This window comes from Sceloporus occidentalis, unplaced genomic scaffold, assembly GCF_023333645.1.
Source record: "Sceloporus occidentalis isolate IW3139 unplaced genomic scaffold, rSceOcc1.0.p SCAF_3, whole genome shotgun sequence".
Taxonomy (NCBI): domain Eukaryota; kingdom Metazoa; phylum Chordata; class Lepidosauria; order Squamata; family Phrynosomatidae; genus Sceloporus; species Sceloporus occidentalis.
Window position 1 is genome coordinate 94,106,241 of NW_028316983.1, and position 19,117 is coordinate 94,125,357.

Below are 19,117 nucleotides of genomic sequence, written 5' to 3' on the forward strand. Positions count from 1 at the left end.
TTTTACTTATTCAGGTTTATTTGACAGCTTGTCCAAATCACCAAAACGTCTTTGAATTAAGTATAATCCTAGTTCATCAGAAATATGATGTAATTTGAAAAAAATTAAATTTCAGAAGAGGTCACTTGAGAGCAAACCTTTGCAAACAGAACTTCAGAGGTATGTTTTTTTCAATAGACAAAAAACAAGTTTAGAAATCTGGAGCAATTTAAAGAATAAAAAGGATAATCTTTTAAAGGGGGAAAAAACACCTTCTTTTGAACACTAGGAAATTATTGGCATGATCCAAAATGGAATTTATCATATTGGAATTTGTTTTTTAGGTTTAATCTTCTTCTCTACACATAGGAGTAACACCACCAGAAAAGCCAACTAAAGTGTTAAAAGCTAAGGTGATAGGCGTCTTCAGCTTTATCACTGGTGCCTAATGTTATTCCTGTAGCTTAAGCTGGCAAGATAAATCAGACCTACTGCTAACACTTCTGTACAGGGTACAGTATGCTGCTGACATACTAAATTCTCAATGTGAAAGTAACATTTTGAAATGGATTCTTGAGCCCTCAGCTATAGTAGGCATATATCTCTCCAATGCCACATTTACAACAGTCAATTGTATACTAAGCCGCCATCAAAGCTATTAAGGTCATTAACAGTTGCACATATATTTGACTGTATTCCTGTGCAATTTCATAGGACATTATTTGCATACTATTATGCACCAGCAAACCTATTCCTCATATTCCCACAGGAAACGAGTCACAGGAACGACCTACATAGTATTCACTATTCTGATTCAACAGAGGAAGCAGCAGCAAAATAAATGAGAAGAAATGCAGGACAGATGCAGTGACTATGAGAACTGTTAAGCAAGAGCTCGGGCTAATAAATGACAAATGCAGATGAATGCAGACAAATGTAGTATAATGAGTCTCAGAGGAACAAAGAATAAATCGGGGGAGGGAGGATAAATTATATGCCTAATGGGAAAGTTCAATTATAGCTGAGAAGAAGAAGAAGGCAAACCTATGAGGTATTAAACCAGAGTGGTGCCACAACCCCCAGGGCAAAAGGGTTAAGACCTAAATGTTCTGGCAGATAATGTTATGTATAGGCTCCCCTACAACAGCTCTGAAAAGCCAAACTCAGTTGCATAAAAGGTGGAGTATCTGAAAAGCTCATATTGACTTTGGCTATATCTTATTGTATGATGAGAATCTGAAAGCATTGGCAGTTTCTTAGGCAATATACATTGTTTCATTTCTAGTAATTGAGATGCTAGAACCCAAATCTGACTAGAAGCTGTGATTTCTGATGAAGTCACTCCTAGAGATTTCTGCTGCTGCAAACATTTCTCAACAGTGTGATGCAGCAGCTAAAAAAGCTAATATGATTCTACACTACATCAATAAGAGTATAGTCTTTACACTGAGGGAAGTAACAGTACCACTCTATTCTGCTTTGGTCAGATCTCACCTGGAATACTCTGTACAGTTCTGCACACCACATTTCAAGAAGAATATTGAGAAGCTGGAGTGTATTCAGAGGAGAGAAACCAAAATAGTGAAATGTCTGGAAACCATGCCTTCTGAGAGCTTAGGAAGCTGGATATGGTTAGCCTGGAGAAGTTTAACAGGTGACACAATAGCCATTTTTAAATATTTAAAGGAATGTCATATTGAGGATAGAGCATATTTGTTTTCTGATACTCCAGAGACTAGGGCATAGTACAATGGATGCCAATTACAGGAAAAGAGATTCCACCTAAACCTTAGGAAGAACTTCCTAATGGTCAGAGCTCTTTGACAGTGGAAATACGCTGCCTCAGAGTGTAGTGGAGTTTCCTTCTTTGGAGGTTTTTAAACAGAGGCTGGATGGCCATTTGTTGGGTGTGCTTTGACTGTATTCCTGCATAGCAGGGGACTGGTCTGGATGATCCTTGGGGTCTCTTCCAACTCTATAATTCTATGATTCTAGTCCTTGAAATGGTGATTTCAAGAATATAATTTATATGTGGTTCCTCACTTTCTGTACAATGAATTATGGATCATCACAGTTCCTGTACAGGCCCGCAAAATTAAGGAACACTTGAACTAGCCCTGCAGTTATTCTAGATGATTTCCTCCCACTGTGAGCAGCGGATGAGTGTAAAACCAAACCAAACAGAGAGCTGAGTTCCAGAAGAAGACTAGCAACTTACATTCCTTCCTCCCTTCCTTCCACACTACTGGCAAGAGTCTGGGAAGGCTGTGGATTGAATGCCCTGAGCAAATGGAAATAACTGATCTGCCTGGCTGCAACCTGAAGCAAACCACACTGAATATATAGGATTGCCCTATTAAATACAGATATTGACTGAGGAAACAACAGGCAGATTAGAACCTTGGCACCAGCCAATGGGTAAAGCCACGAAAAGGTGCAGGCTGCTCCCAGGAGTGAGTATATAAGAGGGAGGAGCAGGTTTGAAAGGAGTTGTTGATGTTTAGTGTGCTCTGAGGCTAAGTGTTAGGCTGCTGTGAGAGACAGTTAGAAAGGGTTTTAGGTACCCAAGAAACAGATGAAGAGTGTCCTTAATTAAACTGGTGTAGTGTCCTGTGGGACACATAGTGTTTGGGACTTATAGAGTCAAAGGTAATCAGAAGAGTTATAACAGGGGTAGGCAACCTTTTTGAGCCGGGGGCCGGGTTGCTGTCTCTCAGGCGACTGGGGGCCGAAGCCGGGGGTGGAGCTTCAACCCTCCGGGACAGGGCCACGTGCCGGGAGTGGAGCTTCCACCCTCCAGGGCGGGGCCGCGTGCCGGGGGTGGAGCTCCCACCCTCCAGGGCGGGGCCGCGTGCCGGGGGGTGGAGCTTCCACCCTCCAGGGGCAGGGCCGCATGCCGGGGGTGGAGCTTCCACCCTCCGGGGGCCAGGCCTCCCCATCTTTGCTGGCCCCTGACGGGGCCCCAGGCCCCGTCAGAGACTGGCAAAAAAGCTGGTGGGGGCCGCCAGCGCTGGAGGGCCCCAGCAACGGCACCGGGCTTCCCAGAGGCCCCCTGCCGCCCTCGGAGCCCTCCTGGAGGGCCCCAGAGACGGCACCGGGCCCCCCAGAGGCCCCCTGCCGCCCTCGGAGCCCTCCTGGAGGGCCCCAGCGATGGCAAAGGGCCCCCCAGAGGCCCCCTGCCGCCCTCGGAGCCCTCCTGGAGGGCCCCAGCGACGGCACCGGGCCCCCCAGAGGCCCCCTGCCGCCCTCGGAGGCCTCCTGGAGTGCCCCAGCGACGGCAGCTGGCCCCCCAGAGGCCCCCTGCCACCCTCGGAGCCCTCCTGGAGGGCCCCAGCGATGGCAGCGGGCCTCCTAGAGCCCCACCGCTGCTGCCGCCGCAACCGCCCACCGCAGCTTTTCACCGCTCTGGGCACCGCCATTTGGGGTGGCAAAATGGCGGCGAAGGTCGCGTGAGATTTTGCCGCCCAGAGCGGCGAAAAACGTGACGGGCGGCCACCGCGGCTGTGGCGGCAGCGGCAACAGCAGCCAGGGGCCAGTGGGCAGGCCTCCGCGGGCCGCATCCGGCCCACGGGCCAGAGGTTGCCGACCCCTGAGTTATAAGATACAAGATATAAGACACAGGAGAGCCATTGTTTCTAAAATGTCATTCAACTATAACATTAATAATGTCTCTTAGTAGCAAAACAATTATTTTTTGTTTAAATAAACTTATTTTAAGTCCAATTTTATAATTAAATATAGCGGGTTTCCTTAAAATTATTCCATGAGGCATTTCTGTTTTCTAATAGAGTCACATCAACTATAATGTGTCTTTATCATGTAACTTTTGTGTGATTAACAGAATTCCAAAATGAATCCAAAAAGGAGAATTACTGATAAAGCTATGCAGGACAATAAGCCAGCTCAAGCTTTCTTTTAAAAATCCTGCTAGGCTTTTCAAACTCAAGGGGTTTCAGTTCACACAGATTTTTATAAACTTGCATGTTATATAAAAATAAACTGAAATACCACATGTTTTAATAGGCTCAGTCCAACGTGTTCTGTATCTAGATTCTGCCTTTCTCTAAAAACAGTTTTTGGGAACTTGCAATGGATTGGTTTGTGAACACATAAAAAGCTTGGGTATGAACAAACAGGGGAATTTAGACTGAGCCTGTAGCCTTGGCCCTAGTTGGAGAGCAGATAAACACTAGAAGATAGCTCCCAGAGGGATACAGGACAGAAAATGAAGCTCAGAGACCATATCTTGGGAAATAGGGAAATCTCAGGATATGTAATTGAGAGATGAACTAAATATTAAATGAAAACGCCTGCAAGTTTCTTTCTTTCTCTCTTAAATTAAAATGAATTTTGGAAAGCTGTGAACTTAATTTGAAATGTGCCAGCTGTGGTGAAGCCACATTTAACCCTCTTCCTACCTGCCATCAAGATTTCATTTTGCTCAGAAGAGCAAAGATTTATATCTGTCCTTCCAGAGAAAGAAAATGGGATGGGGGAATTTTGAATGTAATATTGCTAACAGTGAAAGGATTAGTCACACATACACTTCAGCTCTTCCAAAAGCCACACCGACCCACACCCTTATATATGAAGCATTTAACTCAAACATTAAGACAGACAGACAGACAGAAACATAGAGGTAGACTCTATGTAGACTCAGGTAGACTTTTCCAGCACTAGGTCCAAAGACTGTCACCTGTTACAAGGATGGAAAATGCTTTAGCCATTGCTTACTTCACAGGTGAACAACAGAGACCTAAAATTTTCATCAGTAAGGTGCATACTACTCCCATAAGAAGGATCATCTTTCATTTTTTAAAGATAATCCCTTGGCAAGGAAAACTGCTTTAAGTTTGTCTCAAGTTCTTCCATAACAGCCTAGAAATTCTATTAAACCATTGTTAAATATTCGCATGCCCTGAGATTCTACATGAACTGTAGAAGAAAGATCAAATACCTTTCAGAAAGTACATTTTAGAAATAGACATACAATAGCATTGAATATTGAACCAGTACCTGTAAAAGATTTAGGATAAACCCCTTGTTATATGCCTAGGAATTCATGTAACGTACAAGTTTTAACCACCTAACAATGACTATATAATAAAGCTTATAAGGACAAGCATTTCAATTTTCTTCTCTAACATTAACACACTTGCCCTTTCACATAAAGTGTAACAACTGGTGACTGACACTGATCAATGCCTACAGTATATGCTATATCGAAGGTTTAGCTTGTCATCTTCAATGTACACTCCAGGTTTTTTTTGGCACTGATGAAGACAACAAAACAGGAGCAAAGACAACAATATAACTTGTGAGTGCACGACCTGGGAATGATGGATGAGAAGTGCATCCAACATTTCTTGCTCTTCTAAACTCCTTAGAAAGCTGGAGTAAGTCAAAGCAAAGTCATCCCAGCTTCAGCTGTAAAGCTACTTGAGACTATATTTTCTAAACAAAAGACCTCAATTTAAGCAGTGACAAAGCAAGGCATTCAAGAATTTGCTTGCAAATTCTTCAAAAGAAAAGCCTAAGGCAATTGATTACACATCATTTCACACATTGGGAGCATTTAAAGATTATGGTAAACCAGAATTCTTGGGTGTTATGCAAGCAGGATCGACTAAACCAGGGGTAGGCAACCTTTTTGACCCGGGGGCCGGGCTGCTGTCCCTCAGACAACTGGGGGGCCGAAGCCAATATATATATATATATATATATATATATATATATACCAAAATTTTCAAATGGAGGACACTTTTAAAAATGGAGGACATGCGAAAACATTTGCCGATTTTTAAAAAAATGTTAATATAAATGCATGTTTCTGAGGCTTCTATAGACAATTGCCCCCCTTGCCCCCGCTTGCTGCCCCTTGCCCGCCGCTTGCCCACCTCCTCCTGATAGGCCAAAGGCCCCGGCGGCAATCAGCGGCAGGACCAGGCTGGGGCTGGTCCCAAGGCCTCGCTGGGCCAGATCCGGCCCGCGGGCCGTAGGTTGCCTACCCCTGGACTAAACAAACCAAGGCTCTTCTGTCTGTAGTTCATTTCTCGTGATATCAAAAAGTAGCAATGTGGCTCAAAAATACAGAGAAATATCCCAGGATTTATTCCTGACTTGTCAAAAGAGAAACATGGCAGATTTGGATTCCACAGCAAACAAACCAGGGATGCATGTTTTCTTGAACTACTACCGTGTATTCACAGTAAAAAGGAATTCTAATTTACCACAATTTCTAAACCCAGGGATTACTACACATGTAGATGGAACAACCCTCTGTTGTTGTTGTTGTCAAAGTGAGGTACATGTTCAACATACATGTAAAATGATTAAATGCTGAAACAACTTTCAATTATACCGTGTGCCGACTGTGCGCCTGCATTATACGCAGGCATGCCATACACAGCTTCCAACATACACTGGAAGCCTGCACTGGAAGAAGCCTTGGCGCGCCTGGAAGAAGTAATGGGGCACGCGCCTGCAGCGCATGCCTCACAGCACACCGCAGGCATGAGCCCCATTACTTCTAATGGGGCTCCAGCATATGCATTTTTTCCTTATGTGGGGGGTCCAGAATGGATCCCCCGTGAAAGGAAAGGGCGCACTGTACATACATTCACTGAATATTTGATTAGAAGCTATGTATATGAGTATGTATGTCATTTTAGCAGTCAATCATTACTCATAGGTTAGGGCAGAACCTGCTCCTTTGATACCAGCTACCTTTATGGACTTTTATTCCATATGTGGCTAATGTCTGAAACAGCTTCCTCTTTGAAAAATTGTGTCTGAACAGAGCAAAGGAGGAAATCATCAGTGTTAAGTAACTCTGATTCAGGGGAGAAAAAAAGGTTAATGTGATCCTGGCCATCTATGTATAGTACAGGTATCAGATTGTATATGCTTGCTATGATGACTGAAGTACCCCTTGAATTAATGTACTAAACAACAATACAGAGCAGGTTTTAGCATTTATCAGGGTAAGAGGGCCTCATTCCTCTGCTTGCTCCATCTTGAGGTTTTTGCTTAAGCTTAGGCTGAAAGAGAGCAGCACACTAAAAGCAAAAGGAGAAGTAGATACTTTGTGAGTTTAATGCTTGTTGCTCCTTACATGTTCCCAAGTAATTGCTCATCTATCATGTCACACTGACAAGCCACCCAGAAAACTTTAGTTATATGGTGGCATATAAATAATATTAATTGCTTAAACAGAATGGAAATTGCCAAATCTGCCCAGACTCTTACAGATACATGGTGGTGGTGGTGGTGGTGGGGAGACGGAGAGAGACCATGAACATTTTAAAGAGACTCTTGAGAACTCCTTATCCTGAGTGGAAAGACTAGGATTTCAGAGATCAACCATTCCAAAAACCCTCTAGTGCAGCAATGACACTCTCTCTCTCTCCCCCCCCCCCCCTATCTAGATAAAGATAAAGACAGAGATAAAGTTATTTAACTTTATTGCTTATATGGAACAAAGCAGAAGGAGAAAATGTTCTTCATTGAATTATTATAATCAGGAATATGTATCTGTCTGGAATGTATCTTACTGAGAGAACAAGAAATCAGAACTGCTTCTACCATAGCAAGCTGCTATAAAAACATAGGATCCTGTTTGTAGGTTACAATGGATCAAGCTGCTGCTAGCAATCTACACTTCTAAGATTCCATGCAGTACGACTGTCATATCTGCAGAACTGGTACTCATGGTTTCACTTACCCATGTCCAAAAAAATGTTCTCTCTAGGCATTTTCTAGGGCTCTGGGTTGATTCCATGGTATGCTTCCAGCAGATGTTGACCACAGAGTTAGGCTGGAGGACATAGAAATGCCTAGAGAGGTGTTTTCTCTAGGAATCGCTAGCTCTTCCAGGTGACTCTATAGCCAACTTCATCTGGAAGTCAATCATTTGAATAGTGGGTTCACTATTATCCATGGTTTCAGTTTTCATGGTAAGCCCAGGAATGTATCCCTCACAGATACGAGGATCATACTGTATTACAGTTGGCCCGCCCCTTACGCAGGGTTGCCTTCCACAGACTTGAGCTCACGTGGAAGGCAAGCCCAAATAGAAACAGTGGGGCATGCACACCATGGTGCACCACGGGAGCATGCCCCGTTATCCTCAATGGGATTTGAGCATATGCTCAATTCCCCTTACACAGGGGAATCCAGAATGGATCCCCCACATAAGGAGGGGGTCGACTGTAATATCTATGAAACTGGAGTCATCATATCTATGAAGAACAGGCCGTGTTCTGCTCACCACTTTTACTGCCCAGGCCAAGTCTCACTGGTTGCTAGCAGAGACTCCCCATCCTTTTAATGCCCACCTTCACAATTCCACTAAACCATCTTAGCTGAAAGACTGGGTTTCCACAAAAATCAACCTTATTTTGCAGCCACCACCACCACATACCCATCCCAATTCCAAGTCTGAACTTGGTGCCCTTGGAAATGCTTGAAAGCAATTCAGCAGTTCTCTGTTGTTAAAAGATGCAAGCCACAACTCTAAATCTGTTCTCCACAGTATGACAACAGGGGTAAGGTGTTGGCTTTAGAGCTAGGCTGTCCTACTGATTCACACACACATATACACAAATCATTTACTAAGAGGAAAAATTATTAAAATAAGAACATAAATGCAAATGAAAAGAATACTGTCAATTAGAGAATCAATTTACTAAAAATGTACAACGAAGGGGGAAAAATAAGAAAATTAGGGTTCCAATCCTTGTTCAGCCATAAAGTCTGACTGGATGATCATGGGCAAGTCATGCTTGCCTAGAAAACCCTATGAGAGGGTCACAAGCAGGAATCAACTTTAAAGCAAAATGCAATATAAAAGCTTGACTTTCCAAAACACTTAAAACCTAATCGCATATTTCATTTTGGGAAGTGTTGGATTCTGAAACCAGTATGGAAACAAACATGAGGGTAACTCAATGCATGGTCATTACCAAGCTTGAAACACTGAACAAAAGAACCGTGTTCCATTTTATAGAAGGAAGTGGACCATAGCCCCGAATATCAAAATTAGCTAATCAATTCTCTTAAAAGTATTGATTTTCTAGAACTCAAGGCTTTCACACTCACCCCAATATTTAGGAAATGTTCCTGCCTATTAGCAAAGGCTTTTATCAACTTTTGGTGTCATTGGTAGTACCAGGTTCTAGTCATAAATAACCGGAATAAGTGAGGTGCAAAACCACATCCAACCTTCTACTTTCCATGCTAAGCATAACAGAGCTGTAGCACAGCCAACTCAGGAAAATTGTATTCACATTGTATTCACAATGTCATCATTTGTGGTGCTTCAAAATATGCTAGGAGCTTTCTTATCAAATGTATTTGCTTAATTATCTACTCAGATATCATTTTTCTTGTTCACTCATTCCTATGCAGGCACCTCCCACTCATTCACAGAATCTCTTCCATTCTCCACATCCCCAAAAATGGAACTGGCTTTTTATTTTTGACAAGAAGTTTGTTTTGACGCTCTTGGACACATAAATAGACATTAGGCTTCAAGGCAATTGAGAAGTCGGGTAGATGGAAAAGTCACAAAAATTGTCACATAAAACACATCAATAAAAGCAAAAAAAATACAGCTCAAGCTGAAGCAGAAACAAAAACGTTATAAAAGCATCATTCAGGAAAATATTATGTTGCCTGCTTTTCTGTTGTGTTCCTGCAATTACAGACAAACTGGATTTTTCTTCTTTTCTACACTACCCTTTTCTCCAATAGGCCCAGAGGGCAGCTAACAATAATAACAATTTAAAATAATTTGAACAAAAATCAAGTATAAGGCACATTTTAAAATATAACCTTTCATTTATCAGGTAACTTTTCCACAATTTTTCCGGCTCAGATGCTCCTGAGGCTTGCTTTGCATCATCTTAAAATAAACACAAAAAGAGTAGAAGTCACGTCCTTTTTGAACCATATCCGTCCTTGAAACCTGTTCTCCTTTACATATTCAGTGTAATGCATTTATGTAGAGTATTAGTATACCATTCTTTCATTCACTGTGGTCTCACTGGATGGTATACAACTGAGTGAAAATATAAAATACAAGAAACCACACAATACTTGGGCGACTGCCTACAGGGGGGAAAAAGAGGATGGATCGCAAAAGATAACAAAATAGAATGCACTGTATTTCATAGCCCAAACGCTCTCTGAAGCAGCAAGATCTTCTGAGTTAGAAACACAAAAAGACAGGATTGGGCATTCTAAATGAAGAGCTCCATGATTTTAGTGTCACTGTAAGAAAAAGCTCTATCCCATTTGACTACCCACCACCTTTTGGACTGACTAGAAGGGCCTCAATATTATCCAAATATCTAGACACACTCTAATGTGTGAAAACACCTCTGGAGATAATCTCATATAAGGTTCTGTGCTGAAAATTTCTCTTTGGCCTAAATCCAAGCTGGCTCCAACTAGAACAAACTCAATGAATCAATGCGATTTACAAAAGTGTTGCCACTAATTTCCTACTCATTTTGTGGATTTAAGCAAATTGAGACTAGCAGTTGAATTAGGCATTTAGCTACAAAAGCTGTTCCTGATGCTGTAAATTCTTACAGACCATTGAATTTGAAAAACCTGTCCTGAAATACCTCATTTGTGCTCTCTGATTGACTCATTTCCAACTGGCCTGAAAGGACAGGACCCTGACTGATTCCAGTTATAAAACTACCCCTTTTGATGAAGGGGTCTTAAACAACCAGAGTACAGTCTTGCTAGAAGCTACATTTAGCTATTTGGTTTTATTATTTTTGCTGCTATTTCAGTAGGTGTTTATATTTCTACTGTCAGCTCTTACTATGAATTATTTTATATATATGTATATCTTTAAACTTGGTGTATATTTATTGATTGTAAGATGTTTTGACTTGTCTACTAATACATGTATTTGTGATGACTATTTAAATTTTATAATTGTCAGAGATTTATTATGGTAATATGTTACCATGTATCTTTCTGATGCTGTGAGCAACTACGAATGATTAACCGTGGGAAAGACGCGTACACACTGAGGATGATGTACATTTCATAGCAGACTTTCTGAAATGCTTCAAGAGCAGATATGTAGGACTTTAAAAAAATGAGACATGGAATACAAGACATTCCTTTCAGACCAAAACTTTAAATGGTACAGAAAGTCTAGCAAAGAGGCTAGAGGTCAGAAAGGGCCACCAAAAGCAAATTAATAAAAAATATTAAAAGTCACAGATCATTTCAAACAAGATAAGATAGCAAACAATGTGTGGTTCATACTGGAGGGTCAAAGATGGGTGTGAATGTCATAAGAAGAAAATATCACCCAGAAACAAACCAGAATTACATCCAGGGAAGGAACAGATACATATAATATGACTGAAGAAAACAAAATGAAATATAACAGGGCAAAAACAAAAAATCTAGGCTATTCCAAAAAGCAAAATCTAAGCAATAATTCGGCACTGTAATTGGAGGCTGGATTGCAGCCAATCAGGTTATGATTCACACTGGAGCAATCAAAAGCTCCTGAGGATGGATAGGATAATTTCATGAAAGGAGACAAGGATTCAGGGATAATAAGGACACCACCTTGATAGCAAGGACACTGCTCAGAAACCTACACTGACTGAAGTCCCAGCACTTCTGACAACAGCCAACTGCCTGTTACAGGAATGAAGCTCCAACTCTGCTTGAATGTACAAATTTGACATGACCAGACCATTCACTTGAGTGGCTATTTCCAAAAGTCACCCTTCAGGCATATAGCTGGAACCAATTCTCTAGAGAAAGAGATCACAGATACGATTTGAGAAAAAGTGGTGGCATACTTAAGTGATAGATAGAATTAAGCAAGACAGCAGATGGCTGTCTGTCCATCTGCATTCAGCCCAAGACCAAGAGCATCTCAATTTTTGCACATCCAAGTCTAAAAGCTAAAACAATCTGACATAGATCTGCTTACATCTAGCTTCAGACACATAGCTAAAAGAAATTCAGGTTTACTGACCACCATGCATCTAGCCTTTAGAAATCTAGCTTGGTATCTTGTTTTTGTGGCAAGTAAACTGACTCTTGTTGATATTATTGTATTTACATTTTCTATACCTATTTATAGATCATTTTGATCTCCCATGCTGCCCCATCCTGCATATTTTCTTTCCCTGCTTGTAAAATAAGTCCCACTTTCATAACATTATAATTCTTCATTCTGTGATGACTTAAATTGTAAACCATGGTTTGTTAGGACTGAACTAACTTTTCTGTAATTATGTTCTCCCTAAAACTCTTTCATCTTCAAACTGGACTTCAGCTGTGGAGACCAGGGTTTGATTCCCAGCTTGGCCATGAAACCTACAGTGTGATCTTGAGCAAGTCACATGCTCTCTGCCTCAGGGGAAGGCAGTGGCAAACCTGCTCTGAACAAATCTTGCCAAGAAAACCCATTGAAAGGTTCATCTTAGGGTTGCCATGAGTCAGAATGACTTGAAGGGACATAACACACACACAGTCAGCCCCCCCCCCCCCATATCCACAGATTCTGCACCCACAGATTCAACCATTCACGACTTGATTTTTAAAAAAATATCCAAAAAGGCAAACCTTGACTTGGCCATTTTATATAAGGGGTAACATTTGACTATGTTACTGTTTTTAATGGGACTTGAGCATTCACAGATGTTGGTATCCATGTAGGGGGCCTGGAACCAAAGCCCAGCAGATACCAAGTACTACTGTACTTTTCCAAACATACACTTTTTTCTCATATAATGCCATAACATGGTTTGGTGCTATAGGATGAGCTTTTTGGATATATGTATACTCCTATTGTGAGCACTGCTTAATAAGATACACCTTGATGCCAGGTATTAGATAGGCCTGGACAACCTGTCCCAGCTGCCCCCACAAGAAAACGAATAGTATCAAATTAACATGTTGAAAATAAAGATAGTGGCAACAAGCTGCAGTTGTGTTGCTTGGCATTTTCTTTTCAAATGGGCACCCCAAGCTATTCCTTCTGCTGCCCTCCTCCTGTTGCCTGCACAGCTTGGTAAACTAAATTAGGCAGTTAATGGGCAGTGCTGAGAACAGTTAATGATATGCAAAGCAAGGAAGATCCAAACAAAGAGAGCAAAGCAAAGAATTGGTCATACATACAGGGTGCTGATGCCAAGACCTCCATTTGTTTTTGTTGTACTAGGAGGCCATCAAGTCAACTCGAACTTATGATGACCCTATCATACAGTTTTCTTGACAAGATTGGTTCAGAGGATGTTTGACACTACCTTCTTCTTAGGATGAAAAAGTGCAATTTGCCAAAGCTGCTTATTGGGTTTCTTAGTGGGAATTCAAACCCTGGTCTCCTAGAATCTTTGGCCTACATTTGAACCACTATTAGAGTGTTGGTTCTGGTTCTCTCAAGGCTTCAGTAGATTACATCAAATCATTGTGTGCCAGTATAATTGAGTCAATAGTGCATTATTTCTACTTGTTCTGTAAATGAGTACTTGATCCCAACTTGCTCAGTTTCTCAGTTCAGATAACTGGGACAAACCAAGAAACAACTGATTAATTGGCACCATAAGGGAAGAAGAGAGGATATCTGGAGCACATTATACAGGGCCTTGTTCCATGACAAAATCATAGCTTAAGGTCATATGTGAACCATGTGACTTTAAAATGTTGCACAGCCAGCAAGAAGAAGCCTATAGTGCTCTCTTTCTGAGTGTGTGTGTGTGTAGTTTATCAAACAAGGGAAATTGGAAGTATAATCCAATGGCAATCTGAACGCAATCATGGGGTTTAACGTTATTGCATGATAGACTACCACACGCAATTTCGGACAATGGGAAGTCAGTCTGAATGCAATCATGGGGTTTCACGTTATTGCGTGATAGACTACCACACACAATTTCGGGCAATGGCAAGCTATTTTGGGGCAATGGGAAGTCAGTTCGAATGCAATTCGAATTCACGTAAATTCGCTGAACTAGCAAATTCAAGTGAATGCGTTCTGGCCCCACTTTCTTTTCATTCGAAATTAAGAGAAATTCCTCCCATGTAATAACTCCTCTCTCTCTCTCTCTCTCTGTCTCTCTCTCTCTCTCTCTGTCTCTCTCTCTCTGTCTGTGTGTGTGTGTGTGTGTGTGTGTGTGTTTTGCAGTCCCCCAGTTTTCCCCTAACACGTCACAAATGCCCCTACAAAGAAAGAACATTTAAGGTGATTTCCCACCCCAGAATAGTAGGAAACCAACATCAGTTCACCTATATACGCACACTATCAAATCCCTCCCAGCTCAAATACTGTATGCCCTACCACAACTAGGAAGTGACTGTTATGTTTGTTTTTAGAAAAAGTCACCATGGTGGTGACATGTGGCATGTGTGCCCTCTCTGGCACATGAAGCCATTTCTGAGGGCACGCAAAGAAACGGGAGGGTGGAGGAACAGAAGGCATCTATTCCTCTTCTTCCCCCATCCTCCTGTGCCTTTAGCTGTCTCTCCAACACACACCTGTTCCTCTTCTTCCCTCGCCCACCCTCCCAATCCTTCAGCTGTCTCTGGGGAAGTCCTGCCCCCCCGGAGATCCTGCCCCCATAAGGCAGCAGTCCTGCCCCCCCCCCAAAGTCTCGTTCCCCCAGACATCCCACCTATTGGCACCAGGTAACACTCAGTGTGGGAACACCTTTGAATTTAGGCACTCGGTCTCTAAAAGGTCGACCATCACTGGTAAAACATGGTGGTAGAATCCACCATAGGGACAAAAATTAGCCCTGCACCCACCACTCTCTGCCCACCACCTCTCTAGATCTTTTCAAGTCCGGCTTTAGACTAGGTTTCTGCACAGAGACATATAAAAGAAATCATCCACTTTGTGGATTTTCCTTGAGCTTCTGACGGTTCTTCATACCATTCACCACAGCATCTGCCTAGATTACTTCTCTGTAATGGAAGTTAAAGGCACGGTGTTCCAGAGATTCCATCCCTACTTGCAGGATTATTTCCAGTGCTTCTGTGTAGAAATCCTGCTTTTTCCTTGGCATTTCTGTTCCATTTTGTGCCATGCACTCCCCCCACCCCATATGACTCTGTTAGGCAATGTCATCCTGGGATCTGAAGTAAAGTGTCTGTGGCTACATCTGCACTGCAGAAATAACCCAGGTAGACACCACTTTAACTGCCATGGCTCAATGATAGGGAATTCTGGGATTTGTATTTTGTTGTGGCACCAGAGTCTTTCTCTCTCAAACACTAGATCCTAAAGAGTCGAGCCAGTGGGAGAGCTCAGACAGGGACTGGATTTTTGTTATATTGAGTGACACCACTGGCCACCCATGCTCTGCTACTGGATACATGTTATAAATAGTCTGCCTCTGAAAACTATTCAGAAACTTTAGTTAGTGAAGAAAACAACAGAAAGTATTTTAACATGTACTGCTTCGTTTGAAGATAATTTGCCAAGCAAAATAGGACGTCATTAGCTTCTTCTGAGATCCGTAACCAAGGGGAGCTGCCTATACAAGAAAGTGTCATTGCCCTGCTCCACCAGAAAGTTATTACAATGCAGGACAGGACTTCTGGATGATGGTACCTCAGTATGCTTTTCCCCAGGGAGGTAGACCTGGCCAAACTTGGTCTCCTTTACAAACCTTGCAATTTAAAAACAAACAAACAAAACCAGAAATTTTAAAGCATTTTTTACTGTCTTAAATATTTCTAATTCCGATTCTTAATTGAACTTTTACCTACTATTTGCTTCAGTTATATTTATTATGACTTTAATTTTTATACAGTGGCGTAACAGTATTTTTAATTATATATCTCAGACTAGAAAAGTTTCTGTTATTTCTAGAAAGAGAGGTTTGGTTCTTTTAAAAATACTAATTATTAATCGTTATACTCATATGAAGAGAGTTAGTTTTTTAAAAATACACGATAAATCTAAGTTACAATACAGTCATTGATTTGAAATATGTCAGTTATTTAGCATGTTTAAGAGTTTTTCTAGTACATTTTTACCTACAGGATAAGTATTCTAAGCCAGACATATCAATGCTTCCATCTAGCTGAAACCTGTAGTGCTTTTGTTCACTTATTAAGCTCTTTGTATGCTTGATTAAAGTTTTAAACACCGTTAACTGATTTTATAACAGATGAATAAAAATCTATAGCCTGCTAATCACCATTTTATTTTCAACAAATTAAAGTGAAATGAACCTGTTAATGTGTAAACAAATGTATTCTGACCCATCTGTGTGTTGTCGTTTAACAAAATGGTAGGAAGCATAAGTATTTTTCTCCCACAGAAGGCCAAAAATCTTGATTCTGGTATCAGAGGCGGATTATCTTTAATGTAAATTAACATCTGTTAAGAAATTGCAAGATAGAATTTCTTTAGAAATCTGTTTCTCCTTTCATACTCAGTCCCACGCTGAGTCCATTCCATCACAATACTGCACTGCTGACATTGCCTTCCCAGCAGAGAAACCTAGTAAATGCTGACAAGGTTAAATGGTAAGCACTAATGCGTTCATGCAAAACTGATGGGCATCACTTCCCATTCATGTACTTCATCCTTGAGAGAAAGGTTTCTGAACATAGTAATCCTCTCTAGTATCACTGAGAAAGTAAGTAAGTATGTGTGTGCACGTGCACTCACACGTATGTGTCAAAAGTAACCCACTTAAACTATTGAAAGTAAATTCTTTGCATGTTCATGGTATCAATATGCATCACAGACAAACATAACCACACCTGTTGAATGGAGAGAGATGTGTATGAAAATATGAATATATATCTATTTTTTACTCTGAAATGGAGTAGTGGTTTCACATGTGTTTTAATGGCCACATCAAGAGGAGTGTTCCATGCTTAACCCAATAAATATGGAGTAAGAAGTGGATCAACTCCCTCTCTATGTAGGAAAAGGTGTTTGTGGGGATTCCTGCTTATATCCCACCACTGCCTACACCAAATGTGCAATTTGCACCTTTTATGTGAGGGTTATCCCATCACTGCATACATCAAGTGTAGGGTTTTCCACACTAGTGCCACCAACTGTGAGGACTCCCCTCTGGTAATTCCACTACCAAATGTGGGGTGTTTTAATCCTTAACCCATCAAAAACAGAGCCTTCCACAGTGTTCACTGCAAACATGCAGTGTGAAAAGGCTTTCTCTGATCCCTGCCTCTACCACATGTAAGGACTTCCTCTTGTAATTGAGTGACATCAACTGTAGAGTCAGTCTAAAAGACTCCAAAGTTCCTCTGAGGATTTATACTACACAGTAATAGTGATTCTGGAGGTCAAAACGTGTATAAAAACAAACATAACACAACAGATTTATATACAACTCTCTCTCTCTCCTCTTAGGCTAAACCAGACCTTTACCAATCGCCCAATTCAAACTCCTTTGTCTCACTCCCATCCTTGTCTAACTCAAACCCCTCTCAAACTCTTTTCCAGTTGCACTCTTCTCAAACACTAGGCTAAACTAAACCCTCAAACTCCAATTGCCATTCACTAATTTTCCCATTCAAATCTCCTCGTACATACCATCGATCAGCATCCACTTCAACAGTCCATTCTCTCCCTACTCCCAACAACTACTTTCCTCATACTCCCACAATAAAGGAACATTTTTATATACAAACCACATTTGTTTTTATACTTATACTAACGTATTCCCTGTGTAGTTGCTACTTTACACAGAACTACATTTTTCCAACATTAGGGATTTGTTTGGATCCAAACTACAGTGCCCTGAGATACTTGAAGGAAAAATGAGAGATACAGGCAGACAGATAGACGAGTAAATTTGGACTGACACTGCATAATTCTGTCCTTTTAATTTCTTCAGTTGTGAGCTGACCTGCAAAGGCCAATCAACACTGAAAGTGTGGAACATAAACTTTAAAAATACATGAGATGTCTTGCCATAGATTCATGACATTTGTATTAAAATGTGTCATGGGTCTTGGAAGTGAAGCTACAGAAACAGCTTACTAGTAAGAAAGCATTATTCGTTCAATGCAGTTTGGTTTTGTTCAAAGTTAATGTAACAGTATTTGTCATCCGGAACCTTGTCAGCCTTCAGCTCTTATGCTAGAATTGCTTATCCAGTTCTGGTGAAAGAACTTGGTATATGATTAAGCTGTTTTCTGAACTCTGCAAGAAAAAGCTTGCTAAAGGATTTTTGAATTAGGTTAAATGTTGCTTTACTTTTAGGAATCCAAACATAGGCAGATCATGTTCTATATATTAATCGATAATTTGTATTCTGCTGAAACCAGAAACCATTCTGCACATGGTTTGCTGCTAACCCCGAGGAAATACAGGGCACATATTAAAATTAATAAATAATCTAAAAGTTGACTTGTGTGTTCCAAAGAAAGATATATCCTGAAGCCAGAAACACAGAGAATGTCCTCCTCTGGAATATAAAGCTGAATAAATTTGCTTACATTTTATCTATAACATTTGAAATCTTTGTCATTATACCTGATTTATTCAAAGAGAGGGAATCAGGAGAAGGAATGGGGTGCTTAGTCTATGGCTGCTACACTGTGAGCAGTTATCCAATAAGGCTTTTAAGGCCTGTGTGCAATTTGCTCAAAGCAAGAGTAAGTGGAGGATACAATAGTTTTTGTTGTCCAAGCAATTGTGCACGAGACTGTGTAAATCATTGCACTACTCCTTGTACATCTTCCTCAACCATTACTGTGTAACAGTGTAATCCAGTGTTACTGAGTCTGTGGAGATTTTCACTCTGCACATATTGTGCTGGATACATGCCAATGGCTACTAGTCAGTCATGCCAACTATCTTAGCAGCAGCAGCAGCAGCAGCAGCAGCAGGAAAACCAACATAAATACTACTCTTCGGTCCTATATGGAAGGAAAAGCAGAATACAAATTAAATAAATAAAGAATATCTAGGTATTTTAGAATTCGGTTGAATATCCCTTATCAGAATTTCAAAATCCCAAACACTCCAAAATCCAAAATTGTCCACATGAGTGGATGAAATAGTGACATAATTGCTTTCTAATAGTTCAGTATACACAAACTTTGTTTCATGAACACAAGAATTAAAAAGTATTATGTATAAAATTATTTCCAGGGT

At 41.0% G+C, this 19,117-nt stretch overlaps 1 protein-coding gene across 3 annotated transcripts in view; it reads right to left on the reverse strand.

The window, feature by feature from the left end:
- The window catches only part of LOC149316436 (GPI-anchor transamidase-like), a 170,913-nt gene that overhangs the window by 51,683 nt on the left and 100,113 nt on the right, over nt 1–19,117 (reverse strand). The window lies entirely within an intron of this gene.